This window comes from Ambystoma mexicanum, unplaced genomic scaffold (assembly GCF_040938575.1).
Source record: "Ambystoma mexicanum isolate Mex_15411 unplaced genomic scaffold, UKY_AmexF1_1 Mex_scaf10, whole genome shotgun sequence".
Classification (NCBI taxonomy): domain Eukaryota; kingdom Metazoa; phylum Chordata; class Amphibia; order Caudata; family Ambystomatidae; genus Ambystoma; species Ambystoma mexicanum.
In genome coordinates, this window is record NW_027182325.1 from 3,907,501 (window position 1) to 3,925,000 (window position 17,500).

At 47.2% G+C, this 17,500-nt stretch overlaps 33 non-coding genes and 26 pseudogenes across 33 annotated transcripts; all 59 read left to right on the forward strand.

Moving 5' to 3' along the window:
* Positions 1 to 43: 43 nt before the first annotated feature.
* LOC138543791 (5S ribosomal RNA) lies at positions 44 to 152 on the forward strand (annotated as a pseudogene).
* A 463-nt stretch (positions 153 to 615) lies between these two features.
* LOC138542248 (5S ribosomal RNA) lies at positions 616 to 734 on the forward strand. The gene has a single exon (XR_011290235.1). It is a non-coding gene; the product is annotated as a 5S ribosomal RNA (ribosomal RNA).
* A 106-nt stretch (positions 735 to 840) lies between these two features.
* LOC138546037 (5S ribosomal RNA) lies at positions 841 to 959 on the forward strand. Its single transcript, XR_011290882.1, has one exon. It is a non-coding gene; the product is annotated as a 5S ribosomal RNA (ribosomal RNA).
* Positions 960 to 1,065: 106 nt separating this feature from the next.
* LOC138547205 (5S ribosomal RNA) lies at positions 1,066 to 1,184 on the forward strand. The gene has a single exon (XR_011291053.1). It is a non-coding gene; the product is annotated as a 5S ribosomal RNA (ribosomal RNA).
* Positions 1,185 to 1,290: 106 nt separating this feature from the next.
* On the forward strand, positions 1,291 to 1,409 carry LOC138548425 (5S ribosomal RNA). Its single transcript, XR_011292228.1, has one exon. It is a non-coding gene; the product is annotated as a 5S ribosomal RNA (ribosomal RNA).
* A 106-nt stretch (positions 1,410 to 1,515) lies between these two features.
* On the forward strand, positions 1,516 to 1,624 carry LOC138545662 (5S ribosomal RNA; annotated as a pseudogene).
* A 106-nt stretch (positions 1,625 to 1,730) lies between these two features.
* LOC138543792 (5S ribosomal RNA) lies at positions 1,731 to 1,839 on the forward strand (annotated as a pseudogene).
* A 463-nt stretch (positions 1,840 to 2,302) lies between these two features.
* Positions 2,303 to 2,421, forward strand: LOC138540613 (5S ribosomal RNA). The gene has a single exon (XR_011288655.1). It is a non-coding gene; the product is annotated as a 5S ribosomal RNA (ribosomal RNA).
* A 106-nt stretch (positions 2,422 to 2,527) lies between these two features.
* LOC138544123 (5S ribosomal RNA) lies at positions 2,528 to 2,636 on the forward strand (annotated as a pseudogene).
* Positions 2,637 to 2,742: 106 nt separating this feature from the next.
* On the forward strand, positions 2,743 to 2,861 carry LOC138548426 (5S ribosomal RNA). Its single transcript, XR_011292229.1, has one exon. It is a non-coding gene; the product is annotated as a 5S ribosomal RNA (ribosomal RNA).
* A 106-nt stretch (positions 2,862 to 2,967) lies between these two features.
* On the forward strand, positions 2,968 to 3,076 carry LOC138544216 (5S ribosomal RNA; annotated as a pseudogene).
* A 106-nt stretch (positions 3,077 to 3,182) lies between these two features.
* On the forward strand, positions 3,183 to 3,291 carry LOC138546705 (5S ribosomal RNA; annotated as a pseudogene).
* Positions 3,292 to 3,754: 463 nt separating this feature from the next.
* On the forward strand, positions 3,755 to 3,873 carry LOC138540714 (5S ribosomal RNA). The gene has a single exon (XR_011288751.1). It is a non-coding gene; the product is annotated as a 5S ribosomal RNA (ribosomal RNA).
* A 106-nt stretch (positions 3,874 to 3,979) lies between these two features.
* LOC138538522 (5S ribosomal RNA) lies at positions 3,980 to 4,098 on the forward strand. The gene has a single exon (XR_011286618.1). It is a non-coding gene; the product is annotated as a 5S ribosomal RNA (ribosomal RNA).
* Positions 4,099 to 4,204: 106 nt separating this feature from the next.
* Positions 4,205 to 4,323, forward strand: LOC138549618 (5S ribosomal RNA). The gene has a single exon (XR_011293395.1). It is a non-coding gene; the product is annotated as a 5S ribosomal RNA (ribosomal RNA).
* Positions 4,324 to 4,429: 106 nt separating this feature from the next.
* On the forward strand, positions 4,430 to 4,538 carry LOC138544169 (5S ribosomal RNA; annotated as a pseudogene).
* A 106-nt stretch (positions 4,539 to 4,644) lies between these two features.
* Positions 4,645 to 4,753, forward strand: LOC138544264 (5S ribosomal RNA; annotated as a pseudogene).
* A 463-nt stretch (positions 4,754 to 5,216) lies between these two features.
* On the forward strand, positions 5,217 to 5,335 carry LOC138550970 (5S ribosomal RNA). Its single transcript, XR_011294710.1, has one exon. It is a non-coding gene; the product is annotated as a 5S ribosomal RNA (ribosomal RNA).
* Positions 5,336 to 5,441: 106 nt separating this feature from the next.
* On the forward strand, positions 5,442 to 5,550 carry LOC138544124 (5S ribosomal RNA; annotated as a pseudogene).
* A 106-nt stretch (positions 5,551 to 5,656) lies between these two features.
* Positions 5,657 to 5,765, forward strand: LOC138544402 (5S ribosomal RNA; annotated as a pseudogene).
* A 106-nt stretch (positions 5,766 to 5,871) lies between these two features.
* On the forward strand, positions 5,872 to 5,980 carry LOC138544219 (5S ribosomal RNA; annotated as a pseudogene).
* Positions 5,981 to 6,086: 106 nt separating this feature from the next.
* LOC138545713 (5S ribosomal RNA) lies at positions 6,087 to 6,195 on the forward strand (annotated as a pseudogene).
* A 463-nt stretch (positions 6,196 to 6,658) lies between these two features.
* On the forward strand, positions 6,659 to 6,777 carry LOC138542051 (5S ribosomal RNA). Its single transcript, XR_011290041.1, has one exon. It is a non-coding gene; the product is annotated as a 5S ribosomal RNA (ribosomal RNA).
* Positions 6,778 to 6,883: 106 nt separating this feature from the next.
* LOC138546049 (5S ribosomal RNA) lies at positions 6,884 to 7,002 on the forward strand. The gene has a single exon (XR_011290883.1). It is a non-coding gene; the product is annotated as a 5S ribosomal RNA (ribosomal RNA).
* Positions 7,003 to 7,108: 106 nt separating this feature from the next.
* On the forward strand, positions 7,109 to 7,227 carry LOC138550732 (5S ribosomal RNA). Its single transcript, XR_011294480.1, has one exon. It is a non-coding gene; the product is annotated as a 5S ribosomal RNA (ribosomal RNA).
* Positions 7,228 to 7,333: 106 nt separating this feature from the next.
* LOC138548430 (5S ribosomal RNA) lies at positions 7,334 to 7,452 on the forward strand. Its single transcript, XR_011292231.1, has one exon. It is a non-coding gene; the product is annotated as a 5S ribosomal RNA (ribosomal RNA).
* A 106-nt stretch (positions 7,453 to 7,558) lies between these two features.
* On the forward strand, positions 7,559 to 7,667 carry LOC138544170 (5S ribosomal RNA; annotated as a pseudogene).
* Positions 7,668 to 7,773: 106 nt separating this feature from the next.
* On the forward strand, positions 7,774 to 7,882 carry LOC138544265 (5S ribosomal RNA; annotated as a pseudogene).
* Positions 7,883 to 8,345: 463 nt separating this feature from the next.
* LOC138537593 (5S ribosomal RNA) lies at positions 8,346 to 8,464 on the forward strand. Its single transcript, XR_011285724.1, has one exon. It is a non-coding gene; the product is annotated as a 5S ribosomal RNA (ribosomal RNA).
* A 106-nt stretch (positions 8,465 to 8,570) lies between these two features.
* LOC138543052 (5S ribosomal RNA) lies at positions 8,571 to 8,679 on the forward strand (annotated as a pseudogene).
* Positions 8,680 to 8,785: 106 nt separating this feature from the next.
* Positions 8,786 to 8,894, forward strand: LOC138543793 (5S ribosomal RNA; annotated as a pseudogene).
* Positions 8,895 to 9,347: 453 nt separating this feature from the next.
* Positions 9,348 to 9,460, forward strand: LOC138543065 (5S ribosomal RNA; annotated as a pseudogene).
* Positions 9,461 to 9,566: 106 nt separating this feature from the next.
* On the forward strand, positions 9,567 to 9,685 carry LOC138549451 (5S ribosomal RNA). The gene has a single exon (XR_011293234.1). It is a non-coding gene; the product is annotated as a 5S ribosomal RNA (ribosomal RNA).
* Positions 9,686 to 9,791: 106 nt separating this feature from the next.
* On the forward strand, positions 9,792 to 9,910 carry LOC138548569 (5S ribosomal RNA). The gene has a single exon (XR_011292366.1). It is a non-coding gene; the product is annotated as a 5S ribosomal RNA (ribosomal RNA).
* Positions 9,911 to 10,016: 106 nt separating this feature from the next.
* LOC138548536 (5S ribosomal RNA) lies at positions 10,017 to 10,135 on the forward strand. Its single transcript, XR_011292335.1, has one exon. It is a non-coding gene; the product is annotated as a 5S ribosomal RNA (ribosomal RNA).
* Positions 10,136 to 10,241: 106 nt separating this feature from the next.
* On the forward strand, positions 10,242 to 10,360 carry LOC138551018 (5S ribosomal RNA). The gene has a single exon (XR_011294757.1). It is a non-coding gene; the product is annotated as a 5S ribosomal RNA (ribosomal RNA).
* Positions 10,361 to 10,466: 106 nt separating this feature from the next.
* LOC138544171 (5S ribosomal RNA) lies at positions 10,467 to 10,575 on the forward strand (annotated as a pseudogene).
* Positions 10,576 to 10,681: 106 nt separating this feature from the next.
* LOC138544266 (5S ribosomal RNA) lies at positions 10,682 to 10,790 on the forward strand (annotated as a pseudogene).
* Positions 10,791 to 11,243: 453 nt separating this feature from the next.
* LOC138542251 (5S ribosomal RNA) lies at positions 11,244 to 11,362 on the forward strand. The gene has a single exon (XR_011290238.1). It is a non-coding gene; the product is annotated as a 5S ribosomal RNA (ribosomal RNA).
* A 106-nt stretch (positions 11,363 to 11,468) lies between these two features.
* On the forward strand, positions 11,469 to 11,587 carry LOC138546060 (5S ribosomal RNA). Its single transcript, XR_011290884.1, has one exon. It is a non-coding gene; the product is annotated as a 5S ribosomal RNA (ribosomal RNA).
* Positions 11,588 to 11,693: 106 nt separating this feature from the next.
* LOC138550733 (5S ribosomal RNA) lies at positions 11,694 to 11,812 on the forward strand. Its single transcript, XR_011294481.1, has one exon. It is a non-coding gene; the product is annotated as a 5S ribosomal RNA (ribosomal RNA).
* A 106-nt stretch (positions 11,813 to 11,918) lies between these two features.
* Positions 11,919 to 12,037, forward strand: LOC138548431 (5S ribosomal RNA). Its single transcript, XR_011292232.1, has one exon. It is a non-coding gene; the product is annotated as a 5S ribosomal RNA (ribosomal RNA).
* A 106-nt stretch (positions 12,038 to 12,143) lies between these two features.
* LOC138544172 (5S ribosomal RNA) lies at positions 12,144 to 12,252 on the forward strand (annotated as a pseudogene).
* Positions 12,253 to 12,358: 106 nt separating this feature from the next.
* On the forward strand, positions 12,359 to 12,467 carry LOC138544783 (5S ribosomal RNA; annotated as a pseudogene).
* A 463-nt stretch (positions 12,468 to 12,930) lies between these two features.
* Positions 12,931 to 13,049, forward strand: LOC138537594 (5S ribosomal RNA). The gene has a single exon (XR_011285725.1). It is a non-coding gene; the product is annotated as a 5S ribosomal RNA (ribosomal RNA).
* A 106-nt stretch (positions 13,050 to 13,155) lies between these two features.
* LOC138542673 (5S ribosomal RNA) lies at positions 13,156 to 13,264 on the forward strand (annotated as a pseudogene).
* Positions 13,265 to 13,370: 106 nt separating this feature from the next.
* Positions 13,371 to 13,479, forward strand: LOC138543794 (5S ribosomal RNA; annotated as a pseudogene).
* A 453-nt stretch (positions 13,480 to 13,932) lies between these two features.
* On the forward strand, positions 13,933 to 14,051 carry LOC138547168 (5S ribosomal RNA). The gene has a single exon (XR_011291016.1). It is a non-coding gene; the product is annotated as a 5S ribosomal RNA (ribosomal RNA).
* Positions 14,052 to 14,157: 106 nt separating this feature from the next.
* Positions 14,158 to 14,276, forward strand: LOC138549453 (5S ribosomal RNA). The gene has a single exon (XR_011293236.1). It is a non-coding gene; the product is annotated as a 5S ribosomal RNA (ribosomal RNA).
* Positions 14,277 to 14,382: 106 nt separating this feature from the next.
* LOC138551003 (5S ribosomal RNA) lies at positions 14,383 to 14,501 on the forward strand. Its single transcript, XR_011294742.1, has one exon. It is a non-coding gene; the product is annotated as a 5S ribosomal RNA (ribosomal RNA).
* Positions 14,502 to 14,607: 106 nt separating this feature from the next.
* Positions 14,608 to 14,716, forward strand: LOC138544824 (5S ribosomal RNA; annotated as a pseudogene).
* Positions 14,717 to 15,179: 463 nt separating this feature from the next.
* On the forward strand, positions 15,180 to 15,298 carry LOC138551020 (5S ribosomal RNA). The gene has a single exon (XR_011294759.1). It is a non-coding gene; the product is annotated as a 5S ribosomal RNA (ribosomal RNA).
* A 106-nt stretch (positions 15,299 to 15,404) lies between these two features.
* On the forward strand, positions 15,405 to 15,523 carry LOC138549454 (5S ribosomal RNA). Its single transcript, XR_011293237.1, has one exon. It is a non-coding gene; the product is annotated as a 5S ribosomal RNA (ribosomal RNA).
* Positions 15,524 to 15,629: 106 nt separating this feature from the next.
* On the forward strand, positions 15,630 to 15,748 carry LOC138537010 (5S ribosomal RNA). The gene has a single exon (XR_011285162.1). It is a non-coding gene; the product is annotated as a 5S ribosomal RNA (ribosomal RNA).
* Positions 15,749 to 15,854: 106 nt separating this feature from the next.
* On the forward strand, positions 15,855 to 15,963 carry LOC138545527 (5S ribosomal RNA; annotated as a pseudogene).
* A 463-nt stretch (positions 15,964 to 16,426) lies between these two features.
* LOC138541421 (5S ribosomal RNA) lies at positions 16,427 to 16,545 on the forward strand. The gene has a single exon (XR_011289428.1). It is a non-coding gene; the product is annotated as a 5S ribosomal RNA (ribosomal RNA).
* A 106-nt stretch (positions 16,546 to 16,651) lies between these two features.
* LOC138540570 (5S ribosomal RNA) lies at positions 16,652 to 16,770 on the forward strand. Its single transcript, XR_011288612.1, has one exon. It is a non-coding gene; the product is annotated as a 5S ribosomal RNA (ribosomal RNA).
* Positions 16,771 to 16,876: 106 nt separating this feature from the next.
* Positions 16,877 to 16,995, forward strand: LOC138539124 (5S ribosomal RNA). Its single transcript, XR_011287202.1, has one exon. It is a non-coding gene; the product is annotated as a 5S ribosomal RNA (ribosomal RNA).
* A 106-nt stretch (positions 16,996 to 17,101) lies between these two features.
* On the forward strand, positions 17,102 to 17,210 carry LOC138545839 (5S ribosomal RNA; annotated as a pseudogene).
* Positions 17,211 to 17,500: the final 290 nt, after the last annotated feature.

Below are 17,500 nucleotides of genomic sequence, written 5' to 3' on the forward strand. Positions count from 1 at the left end.
AGCCGACTAGATGCTTAAAAGTACAAAACTCACTAGGCCCAGAGCCTACGGCCACACCACACTGAATGCGCCCGATCTCGGAAGCTAAGCAGGGTCGGGCCTAGTTAGTACCTGGATGGGAGACTGCCTGGGAATACCAGGTGCTGTAGGCTTTTTTGTGCTCCATGATTAGTAATTGCACAACTTCTCAATTATTTTTCAAATTTGGTATGTTTCCAAAATAATTGTATCCCGTTTTATAGCGGAAATGTTGGACAACATCATGAGGGCTGGAGCTACCTTTTTACATAGAATTAGCATACAGGTAGTGTGTTCATGGGTAATAAATCGACTTTCACATGTAATGCAGTACAGAGAATATTGAGTCCTTCAAGAGGCATGAAAGAAACCCATTATTGTGTTGATTGTTCTCTCCACCTCCCTGCAACAGACACAGGATGGATGAATTAAAGTTATCCTACCAGACATAGGAGTCCTGAATGGGCCCACCAGTCTTATATATCTCGCCTGATCGAGCCTGATCGAGCGATGAGCGTGGTATCATGTTGCAAGTGGCTGCATGGCTTAGCTTACTAAATGCAAATGCATAAGAGTAATATTCTTAGCATTCCTAGAGCCTACGGCCACACCACACTGAATGCACCCGATCTTGTCTGATCTCAGAAGTTAAGCAGTGTCAGGCCTAGTTAGTACCTGGATGGGAGACCGCCTGGGAATACCAGGTGCTGTAGGCTTTTTTGTGCTCCAAGTTCAGGAAGTGAGCCCTTTCTCAATTGCCTTTTAAAACTGCAAGGTCTAGCCGACTAGATGCTTAAAAGTACAAAACTCACTAGGCCCAGAGCCTACGGCCACACCACACTGAATGCGCCTGATCTCGTCTGATCTCAGAAGCTAAGCAGTGTCGGGCCTAGTTAGTACCTGGATGGGAGACCGCCTGGGAATACCAGGTGCTGTAGGCTTTTTTGTACTCCAAGTTCAGGAAGTGAGCCATTTCTCAATTGCCTTTCAAAACTGCAAGGTCTAGCCGACTAGATGCTTAAAAGTACAAAACTCACAAGGCCCAGAGCCTACGGCCACACCACACTGAATGCACCCGATCTCGTCTGATCTCGGAAGCTAAGCAGTGTCGGGCCTCGTTAGTACCTGGATGGGAGACCGCCTGGGAATACCAGGTGCTGTAGGCTTTTTTGTGCTCCAAGTTCAGGAAGTGAGCCATTTCTCAATTGCCTTTCAAAACTGCAAGGTCTAGCTGACTAGATGCTTAAAAGTACAAAACTCACTAGGCCCAGAGCCTACGGCCACACCACACTGATTGCGCCCGATCTCGTCTGATCTCGGAAGCTAAGCAGTGTCGGGCCTAGTTAGTACCTGGATGGGAGACCACCTGGGAATACCAGGTGCTGTAGGCTTTTTTGTGCTCCAAGTTCAGGAAGTGAGCCATTTCACAATTGCCTTTCAAAACTGCAAGGTCTAGCCGACTAGATGCTTAAAAGTACAAAACTCACAAGGCCCAGAGCCTACGGCCACACCACACTGAATGCGTCTGATCTCGGAAGCTAAGCAGTGTCGGGCCTCGTTAGTACCTGGATGGGAGACTGCCTGGGAATACCAGGTGCTGTAGGCTTTTTTGTGCTCCAAGTTCAGGAAGTGAGCCATTTCACAATTGCCTTTCAAAACTGCAAGGTCTAGCCGACTAGATGCTTAAAAGTACAAAACTCACTAGGCCCAGAGCCTACGGCCACACCACACTGAATGCGCCCGATCTCGGAAGCTAAGCAGGGTCGGGCCTAGTTAGTACCTGGATGGGAGACTGCCTGGGAATACCAGGTGCTGTAGGCTTTTTTGTGCTCCATGATTAGTAATTGCGCAACTTCTCAATTATTTTTCAAATTTGGTATGTTTCCAAAATAATTGTATACCGTTTTATAGCGGAAATGTTGGACAACATCATGAGGGCTGGAGCTACCTTTTTACATAGAATTAGCATACAGGTAGTGTGTTCATGGGTAATAAATCGACTTTCACATGTAATGCAGTACAGAGAATATTGAGTCCTTCAAGAGGCATGAAAGAAAACCATTATTGTGTTGATTGTTCTCTCCACCTCCCTGCAACAGACACAGGATGGATGAATTAAAGTTATCCTACCAGACATAGGAGTCCTGAATGGGCCCACCAGTCTTATATATCTCGCCTGATCGAGCCTGATCGAGCGATGAGCGTGGTATCATGTTGCAAGTGGCTGCATGGCTTAGCTTACTAAATGCAAATGCATAAGAGTAATATTCTTAGCATTCCTAGAGCCTATGGCCACACCACACTGAATGCACCCGATCTCGTCTGATCTCGGAAGTTAAGCAGTGTCAGGCCTAGTTAGTACCTGGATGGGAGACCGCCTGGGAATACCAGGTACTGTAGGCTTTTTTGTGCTCCAAGTTCAGGAAGTGAGCCCTTTCTCAATTGCCTTTTAAAACTGCAAGGTCTAGCCGACTAGATGCTTAAAAGTACAAAACTCACAAGGCCCAGAGCCTACGGCCACACCACACTGAATGCGCCCAATCTCGGAAGCTAAGCAGTGTCGGGCCTCGTTAGTACCTGGATGGGAGACCGCCTGGGAATACCAGGTGCTGTAGGCTTTTTTGTGCTCCAAGTTCAGGAAGTGAGCCATTTCTCAATTGCCTTTCAAAACTGCAAGGTCTAGCTGACTAGATGCTTAAAAGTACAAAACTCACTAGGCCCAGAGCCTACGGCCACACCACACTGATTGCGCCCGATCTCGTCTGATCTCGGAAGCTAAGCAGTGTCGGGCCTAGTTAGTACCTGGATGGGAGACCACCTGGGAATACCAGGTGCTGTAGGCTTTTTTGTGCTCCAAGTTCAGGAAGTGAGCCATTTCACAATTGCCATTCAAAACTGCAAGGTCTAGCCGACTAGATGCTTAAAAGTACAAAACTCACAAGGCCCAGAGCCTACGGCCACACCACACTGAATGCGTCTGATCTCGGAAGCTAAGCAGTGTCGGGCCTCGTTAGTACCTGGATGGGAGACCGCCTGGGAATACCAGGTGCTGTAGGCTTTTTTGTGCTCCAAGTTCAGGAAGTGAGCCATTTCACAATTGCCTTTCAAAACTGCAAGGTCTAGCCGACTAGATGCTTAAAAGTACAAAACTCACTAGGCCCAGAGTCTACGGCCACACCACACTGAATGCGCCCGATCTCGGAAGCTAAGCAGGGTCGTGCCTAGTTAGTACCTGGATGGGAGACTGCCTGGGAATACCAGGTGCTGTAGGCTTTTTTGTGCTCCATGATTAGTAATTGCGCAACTTCTCAATTATTTTTCAAATTTGGTATGTTTCCAAAATAATTGTATCCCGTTTTATAGCGGAAATGTTGGACAACATCATGAGGGCTGGAGCTACCTTTTTACATAGAATTAGCAGACAGGTAGTGTGTTCATGGGTAATAAATCGACTTTCACATGTAATGCAGTACAGAGAATATTGAGTCCTTCAAGAGGCATGAAAGAAAACCATTATTGTGTTGATTGTTCTCTCCACCTCCCTGCAACAGACACAGGATGGATGAATTAAAGTTATCCTACCAGACATAGGAGTCCTGAATGGGCCCACCAGTCTTATATATCTCGCCTGATCGAGCCTGATCGAGCGATGAGCGTGGTATCATGTTGCAAGTGGCTGCATGGCTTAGCTTACTAAATGCAAATGCATAAGAGTAATATTCTTAGCATTCCTAGAGCCTACGGCCACACCACACTGAATGCACCCGATCTCGTCTGATCTCGGAAGTTAAGCAGTGTCAGGCCTAGTTAGTTCCTGGATGGGAGACCGCCTGGGAATACCAGGTGCTGTAGGCTTTTTTGTGCTCCAAGTTCAGGAAGTGAGCCCTTTCTCAATTGCCTTTTAAAACTGCAAGGTCTAGCCGACTAGATGCTTAAAAGTACAAAACTCACTAGGCCCAGAGCCTACGGCCACACCACACTGAATGCGCCTGATCTCGTCTGATCTCAGAAGCTAAGCAGTGTTGGGCCTAGTTAGTACCTGGATGGGAGACCGCCTGGGAATACCAGGTGCTGTAGGCTTTTTTGTACTCCAAGTTCAGGAAGTGAGCCATTTCTCAATTGCCTTTCAAAACTGCAAGGTCTAGCCGACTAGATGCTTAAAAGTACAAAACTCACAAGGCCCAGAGCCTACGGCCACACCACACTGAATGCGCCCGATCTCGTCTGATCTCGGAAGCTAAGCAGTGTCGGGCCTCGTTAGTACCTGGATGGGAGACCACCTGGGAATACCAGGTGCTGTAGGCTTTTTTGTGCTCCAAGTTCAGGAAGTGAGCCATTTCACAATTGCCTTTCAAAACTGTAAGGTCTAGCCGACTAGATGCTTAAAAGTACAAAACTCACAAGGCCCAGAGCCTACGGCCACACCACACTGAATGCGTCTGATCTCGGAAGCTAAGCAGTGTCGGGCCTCGTTAGTACCTGGATGGGAGACCACCTGGGAATACCAGGTGCTGTAGGCTTTTTTGTGCTCCAAGTTCAGGAAGTGAGCCATTTCACAATTGCCTTTCAAAACTGCAAGGTCTAGCCGACTAGATGCTTAAAAGTACAAAACTCACTAGGCCCAGAGCCTACGGCCACACCACACTGAATGCGCCTGATCTCGGAAGCTAAGCAGGGTCGGGCCTAGTTAGTACCTGGATGGGAGACTGCCTGGGAATACCAGGTGCTGTAGGCTTTTTTGTGCTCCATGATTAGTAATTGCGCAACTTCTCAATTATTTTTCAAATTTGGTATGTTTCCAAAATAATTGTATACCGTTTTATAGCGGAAATGTTGGACAACATCATGAGGGCTGGAGCTACCTTTTTACATAGAATTAGCATACAGGTAGTGTGTTCATGGGTAATAAATCGACTTTCACATGTAATGCAGTACAGAGAATATTGAGTCCTTCAAGAGGCATGAAAGAAAACCATTATTGTGTTGATTGTTCTCGCCACCTCCCTGCAACAGACACAGGATGGATGAATTAAAGTTATCCTACCAGACATAGGAGTCCTGAATGGGCCCACCAGTCTTATATATCTCGCCTGATCGAGCCTGATCGAGCGATGAGCGTGGTATCATGTTGCAAGTGGCTGCATGGCTTAGCTTACTAAATGCAAATGCATAAGAGTAATATTCTTAGCATTCCTAGAGCCTATGGCCACACCACACTGAATGCACCCGATCTCGTCTGATCTCGGAAGTTAAGCAGTGTCAGGCCTAGTTAGTACCTGGATGGGAGACCGCCTGGGAATACCAGGTGCTGTAGGCTTTTTTGTGCTCCAAGTTCAGGAAGTGAGCCCTTTCTCAATTGCCTTTTAAAACTGCAAGGTCTAGCCGACTAGATGCTTAAAAGTACAAAACTCACAAAGCCCAGAGCCTACGGCCACACCACACTGAATGCGCCCAATCTCGGAAGCTAAGCAGTGTCGGGCCTCGTTAGTACCTGGATGGGAGACCGCCTGGGAATACCAGGTGCTGTAGGCTTTTTTGTGCTCCAAGTTCAGGAAGTGAGCCATTTCTCAATTGCCTTTCAAAACTGCAAGGTCTAGCTGACTAGATGCTTAAAAGTAAAAAACTCACTAGGCCCAGAGCCTACGGCCACACCACACTGATTGCGCCCGATCTCGGAAGCTAAGCAGGGTCGTGCCTAGTTAGTACCTGGATGGGAGACCACCTGGGAATACCAGGTGCTGTAGGCTTTTTTGTGCTCCAAGTTCAGGAAGTGAGCCATTTCACAATTGCTATTCAAAACTGCAAGGTCTAGCCGACTAGATGCTTAAAAGTACAAAACTCACAAGGCCCAGAGCCTACGGCCACACCACACTGAATGCGTCTGATCTCGGAAGCTAAGCAGTGTCGGGCCTCGTTAGTACCTGGATGGGAGACCGCCTGGGAATACCAGGTGCTGTAGGCTTTTTTGTGCTCCAAGTTCAGGAAGTGAGCCATTTCACAATTGCCTTTCAAAACTGCAAGGTCTAGCCGACTAGATGCTTAAAAGTACAAAACTCACTAGGCCCAGAGCCTACGGCCACACCACACTGAATGCGCCCGATCTCGGAAGCTAAGCAGGGTCGTGCCTAGTTAGTACCTGGATGGGAGACTGCCTGGGAATACCAGGTGCTGTAGGCTTTTTTGTGCTCCATGATTAGTAATTGCGCAACTTCTCAATTATTTTTCAAATTTGGTATGTTTCCAAAATAATTGTATCCCGTTTTATAGCGGAAATGTTGGACAACATCATGAGGGCTGGAGCTACCTTTTTACATAGAATTAGCAGACAGGTAGTGTGTTCATGGGTAATAAATCGACTTTCACATGTAATGCAGTACAGAGAATATTGAGTCCTTCAAGAGGCATGAAAGAAAACCATTATTGTGTTGATTGTTCTCTCCACCTCCCTGCAACAGACACAGGATGGATGAATTAAAGTTATCCTACCAGACATAGGAGTCCTGAATGGGCCCACCAGTCTTATATATCTCGCCTGATCGAGCCTGATCGAGCGATGAGCGTGGTATCATGTTGCAAGTGGCTGCATGGCTTAGCTTACTAAATGCAAATGCATAAGAGTAATATTCTTAGCATTCCTAGAGCCTACGGCCACACCACACTGAATGCACCCGATCTCGTCTGATCTCGGAAGTTAAGCAGTGTCAGGCCTAGTTAGTTCCTGGATGGGAGACCGCCTGGGAATACCAGGTGCTGTATGCTTTTTTGTGCTCCAAGTTCAGGAAGTGAGCCCTTTCTCAATTGCCTTTTAAAACTGCAAGGTCTAGCCGACTAGATGCTTAAAAGTACAAAACTCACTAGGCCCAGAGCCTACGGCCACACCACACTGAATGCGCCTGATCTCGTCTGATCTCAGAAGCTAAGCAGTGTCGGGCCTAGTTAGTACCTGGATGGGAGACCGCCTGGGAATACCAGGTGCTGTAGGCTTTTTTGTACTCCAAGTTCAGGAAGTGAGCCATTTCTCAATTGCCTTTCAAAACTGCAAGGTCTAGCCGACTAGATGCTTAAAAGTACAAAACTCACAAGGCCCAGAGCCTACGGCCACACCACACTGAATGCGCCCGATCTCGTCTGATCTCGGAAGCTAAGCAGTGTCGGGCCTCGTTAGTACCTGGATGGGAGACCGCCTGGGAATACCAGGTGCTGTAGGCTTTTTTGTGCTCCAAGTTCAGGAAGTGAGCCATTTCTCAATTGCCTTTCAAAACTGCAAGGTCTAGCTGACTAGATGCTTAAAAGTACAAAACTCACTAGGCCCAGAGCCTACGGCCACACCACACTGATTGCGCCCGATCTCGTCTGATCTCGGAAGCTAAGCAGTGTCGGGCCTAGTTAGTACCTGGATGGGAGACCACCTGGGAATACCAGGTGCTGTAGGCTTTTTTGTGCTCCAAGTTCAGGAAGTGAGCCATTTCACAATTGCCTTTCAAAACTGTAAGGTCTAGCCGACTAGATGCTTAAAAGTACAAAACTCACAAGGCCCAGAGCCTACGGCCACACCACACTGAATGCGTCTGATCTCGGAAGCTAAGCAGTGTCGGGCCTCGTTAGTACCTGGATGGGAGACCACCTGGGAATACCAGGTGCTGTAGGCTTTTTTGTGCTCCAAGTTCAGGAAGTGAGCCATTTCACAATTGCCTTTCAAAACTGCAAGGTCTAGCCGACTAGATGCTTAAAAGTACAAAACTCACTAGGCCCAGAGCCTACGGCCACACCACACTGAATGCGCCTGATCTCGGAAGCTAAGCAGGGTCGGGCCTAGTTAGTACCTGGATGGGAGACTGCCTGGGAATACCAGGTGCTGTAGGCTTTTTTGTGCTCCATGATTAGTAATTGCGCAACTTCTCAATTATTTTTCAAATTTGGTATGTTTCCAAAATAATTGTATACCGTTTTATAGCGGAAATGTTGGACAACATCATGAGGGCTGGAGGTACCTTTTTACATAGAATTAGCATACAGGTAGTGTGTTCATGGGTAATAAATCGACTTTCACATGTAATGCAGTACAGAGAATATTGAGTCCTTCAAGAGGCATGAAAGAAAACCATTATTGTGTTGATTGTTCTCGCCACCTCCCTGCAACAGACACAGGATGGATGAATTAAAGTTATCCTACCAGACATAGGAGTCCTGAATGGGCCCACCAGTCTTATATATCTCGCCTGATCGAGCCTGATCGAGCGATGAGCGTGGTATCATGTTGCAAGTGGCTGCATGGCTTAGCTTACTAAATGCAAATGCATAAGAGTAATATTCTTAGCATTCCTAGAGCCTACGGCCACACCACACTGAATGCACCCGATCTCGTCTGATCTCGGAAGTTAAGCAGTGTCAGGCCTAGTTAGTACCTGGATGGGAGACTGCCTGGGAATACCAGGTGCTGTAGGCTTTTTTGTGCTCCAAGTTCAGGAAGTGAGCCCTTTCTCAATTGCCTTTTAAAACTGCAAGGTCTAGCCGACTAGATGCTTAAAAGTACAAAACTCACTAGGCCCAGAGCCTACGGCCACACCACACTGAATGCGCCTGATCTCAGAAGCTAAGCAGTGTCGGGCCTAGTTAGTACCTGGATGGGAGACCACCTGGGAATACCAAGTGCTGTAGGCTTTTTTGTGCTCCAAGTTCAGGAAGTGAGCCATTTCACAATTTCCTTTCAAAACTGCAAGGTCTAGCCTACTAGATGCTTAAAAGTACAAAACTCACTAGGCCCAGAGCCTACGGCCACACCACACTGAATGCGCCCGATCTCGGAAGCTAAGCAGGGTCGGGCCTAGTTAGTACCTGGATGGGAGACTGCCTGGGAATACCAGGTGCTGTAGGCTTTTTTGTGCTCCATGATTAGTAATTGCGCAACTTCTCAATTATTTTTCAAATTTGGTATGTTTCCAAAATAATTGTATCCCGTTTTATAGCGGAAATGTTGGACAACATCATGAGGGCTGGAGCTACCTTTTTACATAGAATTAGCATACAGGTAGTGTGTTCATGGGTAATAAATCAACTTTCACATGTAATGCAGTACAGAGAATATTGAGTCCTTCAAGAGGCATGAAAGAAAACCATTATTGTGTTGATTGTTCTCTCCACCTCCCTGCAACAGACACAGGATGGATGAATTAAAGTTATCCTACCAGACATAGGAGTCCTGAATGGGCCCACCAGTCTTATATATCTCGCCTGATCGAGCGATGAGCGTGGTATCATGTTGCAAGTGGCTGCATGGCTTAGCTTACTAAATGCAAATGCATAAGAGTAATATTCTTAGCATTCCTAGAGCCTACGGCCACACCACACTGAATGCACCCGTCTGATCTCGGAAGTTAAGCAGTGTTAGGCCTAGTTAGTACCTGGATGGGAGACCGCCTGGGAATACCAGGTGCTGTAGGCTTTTTTGTGCTCCAAGTTCAGGAAGTGAGCCCTTTCTCAATTGCCTTTCAAAACTGCAAGGTCTAGCCGACTAGATGCTTAAAAGTACAAAACTCACTAGGCCCAGAGCCTATGGCCACACCACACTGAATGCGCCTGATCTCGTCTGATCTCAGAAGCTAAGCAGTGTCGGGCCTAGTTAGTACCTGGATGGGAGACCGCCTGGGAATACCAGGTGCTGTAGGCTTTTTTGTACTCCAAGTTCAGGAAGTGAGCCATTTCTCAATTGCCTTTCAAAACTGCAAGGTCTAGCCGACTAGATGCTTAAAAGTACAAAACTCACAAGGCCCAGAGCCTACGGCCACACCACACTGAATGCGCCCGATCTCGTCTGATCTCGGAAGCTAAGCAGTGTCGGGCCTTGTTAGTACCTGGATGGGAGACCGCCTGGGAATACCAGGTGCTGTAGGCTTTTTTGTGCTCCAAGTTCAGGAAGTGAGCCATTTCACAATTGCCTCTCAAAACTGCAAGGTCTAGCCGACTAGATGCTTAAAAGTACAAAACTCACAAGGCCCAGAGCCTACGGCCACACCACACTGAATGCGCCCGATCTCATCTGATCTCGGAAGCTAAGCAGTGTCGGGCCTCGTTAGTACCTGGATGGGAGACCGCCTGGGAATACCAGGTGCTGTAGGCTTTTTTGTGCTCCAAGTTCAGGAAGTGAGCCATTTCTCAATTGCCTTTCAAAACTGCAAGGTCTAGCTGACTAGATGCTTAAAAGTACAAAACTCACTAGGCCCAGAGCCTACGGCCACACCACACTGATTGCGCCCGATCTCGTCTGATCTCGGAAGCTAAGCAGTGTCGGGCCTAGTTAGTACCTGGATGGGAGACCACCTAGGAATACCAGGTGCTGTAGGCTTTTTTGTGCTCCAAGTTCAGGAAGTGAGCCATTTCACAATTGCCTTTCAAAACTGCAAGGTCTAGCCGACTAGATGCTTAAAAGTACAAAACTCACAAGGCCCAGAGCCTACGGCCACACCACACTGAATGCGTCTGATCTCGGAAGCTAAGCAGTGTCGGGCCTCGTTAGTACCTGGATGGGAGACCACCTGGGAATACCAGGTGCTGTAGGCTTTTTTGTGCTCCAAGTTCAGGAAGTGAGCCATTTCACAATTGCCTTTCAAAACTGCAAGGTCTAGCCGACTAGATGCTTAAAAGTACAAAACTCACTAGGCCCAGAGCCTACGGCCACACCACACTGAATGCGCCTGATCTCGGAAGCTAAGCAGGGTCGGGCCTAGTTAGTACCTGGATGGGAGACTGCCTGGGAATACCAGGTGCTGTAGGCTTTTTTGTGCTCCTTGATTAGTAATTGCGCAACTTCTCAATTATTTTTCAAATTTGGTATGTTTCCAAAATAATTGTATACCGTTTTATAGCGGAAATGTTGGACAACATCATGAGGGCTGGAGCTACCTTTTTACATAGAATTAGCATACAGGTAGTGTGTTCATGGGTAATAAATCGACTTTCACATGTAATGCTGTACAGAGAATATTGAGTCCTTCAAGAGGCATGAAAGAAAACCATTATTGTGTTGATTGTTCTCGCCACCTCCCTGCAACAGACACAGGATGGATGAATTAAAGTTATCCTACCAGACATAGGAGTCCTGAATGGGCCCACCAGTCTTATATATCTCGCCTGATCGAGCGATGAGCGTGGTATCATGTTGCAAGTGGCTGCATGGCTTAGCTTACTAAATGCAAATGCATAAGAGTAATATTCTTAGCATTTCTAGAGCCTACGGCCACACCACACTGAATGCACCCGATCTTGTCTGATCTCGGAAGTTAAGCAGTGTCAGGCCTAGTTAGTTCCTGGATGGGAGACCGCCTGGGAATACCAGGTGCTGTAGGCTTTTTTGTGCTCCAAGTTCAGGAAGTGAGCCCTTTCTCAATTGCCTTTTAAAACTGCAAGGTCTAGCCGACTAGATGCTTAAAAGTACAAAACTCACTAGGCCCAGAGCCTACGGCCACACCACACTGAATGCGCCTGATCTCGTCTGATCTCAGAAGCTAAGCAGTGTCGGGCCTAGTTAGTACCTGGATGGGAGACCGCCTGGGAATACCAGGTGCTGTAGGCTTTTTTGTACTCCAAGTTCAGGAAGTGAGCCATTTCTCAATTGCCTTTCAAAACTGCAAGGTCTAGCCGACTAGATGCTTAAAAGTACAAAACTCACAAGGCCCAGAGCCTACGGCCACACCACACTGAATGCGCCCGATCTCGTCTGATCTCGGAAGCTAAGCAGTGTCGGGCCTCGTTAGTACCTGGATGGGAGACCGCCTGGGAATACCAGGTGCTGTAGGCTTTTTTGTGCTCCAAGTTCAGGAAGTGAGCCATTTCTCAATTGCCTTTCAAAACTGCAAGGTCTAGCTGACTAGATGCTTAAAAGTACAAAACTCACTAGGCCCAGAGCCTACGGCCACACCACACTGATTGCGCCCGATCTCGTCTGATCTCGGAAGCTAAGCAGTGTCGGGCCTAGTTAGTACCTGGATGGGAGACCACCTGGGAATACCAGGTGCTGTAGGCTTTTTTGTGCTCCAAGTTCAGGAAGTGAGCCATTTCACAATTGCCTTTCAAAACTGTAAGGTCTAGCCGACTAGATGCTTAAAAGTACAAAACTCACAAGGCCCAGAGCCTACGGCCACACCACACTGAATGCGTCTGATCTCGGAAGCTAAGCAGTGTCGGGCCTCGTTAGTACCTGGATGGGAGACCACCTGGGAATACCAGGTGCTGTAGGCTTTTTTGTGCTCCAAGTTCAGGAAGTGAGCCATTTCTCAATTGCCTTTCAAAACTGCAAGGTCTAGCCGACTAGATGCTTAAAAGTACAAAACTCACTAGGCCCAGAGCCTATGGCCACACCACACTGAATGCGCCTGATCTCGGAAGCTAAGCAGGGTCGGGCCTAGTTAGTACCTGGATGGGAGACTGCCTGGGAATACCAGGTGCTGTAGGCTTTTTTGTGCTCCATGATTAGTAATTGCGCAACTTCTCAATTATTTTTCAAATTTGGTATGTTTCCAAAATAATTGTATACCGTTTTATAGCGGAAATGTTGGACAACATCATGAGGGCTGGAGCTACCTTTTTACATAGAATTAGCATACAGGTAGTGTGTTCATGGGTAATAAATCGACTTTCACATGTAATGCAGTACAGAGAATATTGAGTCCTTCAAGAGGCATGAAAGAAAACCATTATTATGTTGATTGTTCTCGCCACCTCCCTGCAACAGACACAGGATGGATGAATTAAAGTTATCCTACCAGACATAGGAGTCCTGAATGGGCCCACCAGTCTTATATATCTCGCCTGATCGAGCCTGATCGAGCGATGAGCGTGGTATCATGTTGCAAGTGGCTGCATGGCTTAGCTTACTAAATGCAAATGCATAAGAGTAATATTCTTAGCATTCCTAGAGCCTACGGCCACACCACACTGAATGCACCCGATCTCGTCTGATCTCGGAAGTTAAGCAGTGTCAGGCCTAGTTAGTACCTGGATGGGAGACTGCCTGGGAATACCAGGTGCTGTAGGCTTTTTTGTGCTCCAAGTTCAGGAAGTGAGCCCTTTCTCAATTGCCTTTTAAAACTGCAAGGTCTAGCCGACTAGATGCTTAAAAGTACAAAACTCTCTAGGCCCAGAGCCTACGGCCACACCACACTGAATGCGCCTGATCTCAGAAGCTAAGCAGTGTCGGGCCTAGTTAGTACCTGGATGGGAGACCACCTGGGAATACCAGGTGCTGTAGGCTTTTTTGTGCTCCAAGTTCAGGAAGTGAGCCATTTCACAATTGCCTTTCAAAACTGCAAGGTCTAGCCTACTAGATGCTTAAAAGTACAAAACTCACTAGGCCCAGAGCCTACGGCCACACCACACTGAATGCGCCCGATCTCGGAAGCTAAGCAGGGTCGGGCCTAGTTAGTACCTGGATGGGAGACTGCCTGGGAATACCAGGTGCTGTAGGCTTTTTTGTGCTCCATGATTAGTAATTGCGCAACTTCTCAATTATTTTTCAAATTTGGTATGTTTCCAAAATAATTGTATCCCGTTTTATAGCGGAAATGTTGGACAACATCATGAGGGCTGGAGCTACCTTTTTACATAGAATTAGCATACAGGTAGTGTGTTCATGGGTAATAAATCGACTTTCACATGTAATGCAGTACAGAGAATATTGAGTCCTTCAAGAGGCATGAAAGAAAACCATTATTGTGTTGATTGTTCTCTCCACCTCCCTGCAACAGACACAGGATGGATGAATTAAAGTTATCCTACCAGACATAGGAGTCCTGAATGGGCCCACCAGTCTTATATATCTCGCCTGATCGAGCGATGAGCGTGGTATCATGTTGCAAGTGGCTGCATGGCTTAGCTTACTAAATGCAAATGCATAAGAGTAATATTCTTAGCATTCCTAGAGCCTACGGCCACACCACACTGAATGCACCCGATCTCGTCTGATCTCGGAAGTTAAGCAGTGTTAGGCCTAGTTAGTACCTGGATGGGAGACCGCCTGGGAATACCAGGTGCTGTAGGCTTTTTTGTGCTCCAAGTTCAGGAAGTGAGCCCTTTCTCAATTGCCTTTCAAAACTGCAAGGTCTAGCCGACTAGATGCTTAAAAGTACAAAACTCACTAGGCCCAGAGCCTATGGCCACACCACACTGAATGCGCCTGATCTCGTCTGATCTCAGAAGCTAAGCAGTGTCGGGCCTAGTTAGTACCTGGATGGGAGACCGCCTGGGAATACCAGGTGCTGTAGGCTTTTTTGTACTCCAAGTTCAGGAAGTGAGCCATTTCTCAATTGCCTTTCAAAACTGCAAGGTCTAGCCGACTAGATGCTTAAAAGTACAAAACTCACAAGGCCCAGAGCCTACGGCCACACCACACTGAATGCGCCCGATCTCGTCTGATCTCGGAAGCTAAGCAGTGTCGGGCCTCGTTAGTACCTTGATGGGAGACCGCCTGGGAATACCAGGTGCTGTAGGCTTTTTTGTGCTCCAAGTTCAGGAAGTGAGCCATTTCACAATTGCCTCTCAAAACTGCAAGGTCTAGCCGACTAGATGCTTAAAAGTACAAAACTCACTAGGCCCAGAGCCTACGGCCACACCACACTGAATGCGCCAGATCTCGGAAGCTAAGCAGGGTCGGGCCTAGTTAGTACCTGGATGGGAGACTGCCTGGGAATACCAGGTGCTGTAGGCTTTTTTGTGCTCCATGATTAGTAATTGCGCAACTTCTCAATTATTTTTCAAATTTGGTATGTTTCCAAAATAATTGTATCCCGTTTTATAGCGGAAATGTTGGACAACATCATGAGGGCTGGAGCTACCTTTTTACATAGAATTAGCATACAGGTAGTGTGTTCATGGGTAATAAATCGACTTTCACATGTAATGCAGTACAGAGAATATTGAGTCCTTCAAGAGGCATGAAAGAAACCCATTATTGTGTTGATTGTTCTCTCCACCTCCCTGCAACAGACACAGGATGGATGAATTAAAGTTATCCTACCAGACATAGGAGTCCTGAATGGGCCCACCAGTCTTATATATCTCGCCTGATCGAGCCTGATCGAGCGATGAGCGTGGTATCATGTTGCAAGTGGCTGCATGGCTTAGCTTACTAAATGCAAATGCATAAGAGTAATATTCTTAGCATTCCTAGAACCTACGGCCACACCACACTGAATGCACCCGATCTCGTCTGATCTCGGAAGTTAAGCAGTGTTAGGCCTAGTTAGTACCTGGATGGGAGACCGCCTGGGAATACCAGGTGCTGTAGGCTTTTTTGTGCTCCAAGTTCAGGAAGTGAGCCCTTTCTCAATTGCCTTTCAAAACTGCAAGGTCTAGCCGACTAGATGCTTAAAAGTACAAAACTCACTAGGCCCAGAGCCTATGGCCACACCACACTGAATGCGCCTGATCTCGTCTGATCTCAGAAGCTAAGCAGTGTCGGGCCTAGTTAGTACCTGGATGGGAGACCGCCTGGGAATACCAGGTGCTGTAGGCTTTTTTGTACTCCAAGTTCAGGAAGTGAGCCATTTCTCAATTGCCTTTCAAAACTGCAAGGTCTAGCCGACTAGATGCTTAAAAGTACAAAACTCACAAGGCCCAGAGCCTACGGCCACACCACACTGAATGCGCCCGATCTCGTCTGATCTCGGAAGCTAAGCAGTGTCGGGCCTAGTTAGTACCTGGATGGGAGACCACCTGGGAATACCAGGTGCTGTAGGCTTTTTTGTACTCCAAGTTCAGGAAGTGAGCCATTTCACAATTGCCTTTCAAAACTGCAAGGTCTAGCCGACTAGATGCTTAAAAGTACAAAACTCACTAGGCCCAGAGCCTACGGCCACACCACACTGAATGCGCCCGATCTCGGAAGCTAAGCAGGGTCGGACCAAGTTAGTACCTGGATGGAAGACTGCCTGGGAATACCAGGTGCTGTAGGCTTTTTTGTGCTCCATGATTAGTAATTGCGCAACTTCTCAATTATTTTTCAAATTTGGTATGTTTCCAAAATAATTGTATCCCGTTTTATAGCGGAAATGTTGGACAACATCATGAGGGCTGGAGCTACCTTTTTACATAGAATTAGCATACAGGTAGTGTGTTCATGGGTAATAAATCGACTTTCACATGTAATGCAGTACAGAGAATATTGAGTCCTTCAAGAGGCATGAAAGAAACCCATTATTGTGTTGATTGTTCTCTCCACCTCCCTGCAACAGACACAGGATGGATGAATTAAAGTTATCCTACCAGACATAGGAGTCCTGAATGGGCCCACCAGTCTTATATATCTCGCCTGATCGAGCCTGATCGAGCGATGAGCGTGGTATCATGTTGCAAGTGGCTGCATGGCTTAGCTTACTAAATGCAAATGCATAAGAGTAATATTCTTAGCATTCCTAGAGCCTACGGCCACACCACACTGAATGCACCCGATCTCGACTGATCTTGGAAGTTAAGCAGTGTTAGGCCTAGTTAGTACCTGGATGGGAGACCGCCTGGGAATACCAGGTGCTGTAGGCTTTTTTGTGCTCCAAGTTCAGGAAGTGAGCCCTTTCTCAATTGCCTTTCAAAACTGCAAGGTCTAGCCGACTAGATGCTTAAAAGTACAAAACTCACTAGGCCCAGAGCCAATGGCCACACCACACTGAATGCGCCTGATCTCGTCTGACCTCAGAAGCTAAGCAGTGTCGGGCCTAGTTAGTACCTGGATGGGAGACCGCCTGGGAATACCAGGTGCTGTAGGCTTTTTTGTACTCCAAGTTCAGGAAGTGAGCCATTTCTCAATTGCCTTTCAAAACTGCAAGGTCTAGCCGACTAGATGCTTAAAAGTACAAAACTCACAAGGCCCAGAACCTACGGCCACACCACACTGAATGCGCCCGATCTCGTCTGATCTCGGAAGCTAAGCAGTGTCGGGCCTCGTTAGTACCTGGATGGGAGACCGCCTGGGAATACCAGGTGCTGTAGGCTTTTTTGTGCTCCAAGTTCAGGAAGTGAGCCATTTCACAATTGCCTTTCAAAACTGCAAGGTCTAGCCGACTAGATGCTTAAAAGTACAAAACTCACTAGGCCCAGAGCCTACGGCCACACCACACTGAATGCGCCCTATCTCGGAAGCTAAGCAGGGTCGGGCCTAGTTAGTACCTGGATGGGAGACTGCCTGGGAATACCAGGTGCTGTAGGCTTTTTTGTGCTCCATGATTAGTAATTGCGCAACTTCTCAATTATTTTTCAAATTTGGTATGTTTCCAAAATAATTGTATCCCGTTTTATAGCGGAAATGTTGGACAACATCATGAGGGCTGGAGCTACCTTTTTACATAGAATTAGCATACAGGTAGTGTGTTCATGGGTAATAAATCGACTTTCACATGTAATGCAGTACAGAGAATATTGAGTCCTTCAAGAGGCATGAAAGAAACCCATTATTGTGTTGATTGTTCTCTCCACCTCCCTGCAACAGACACAGGATGGA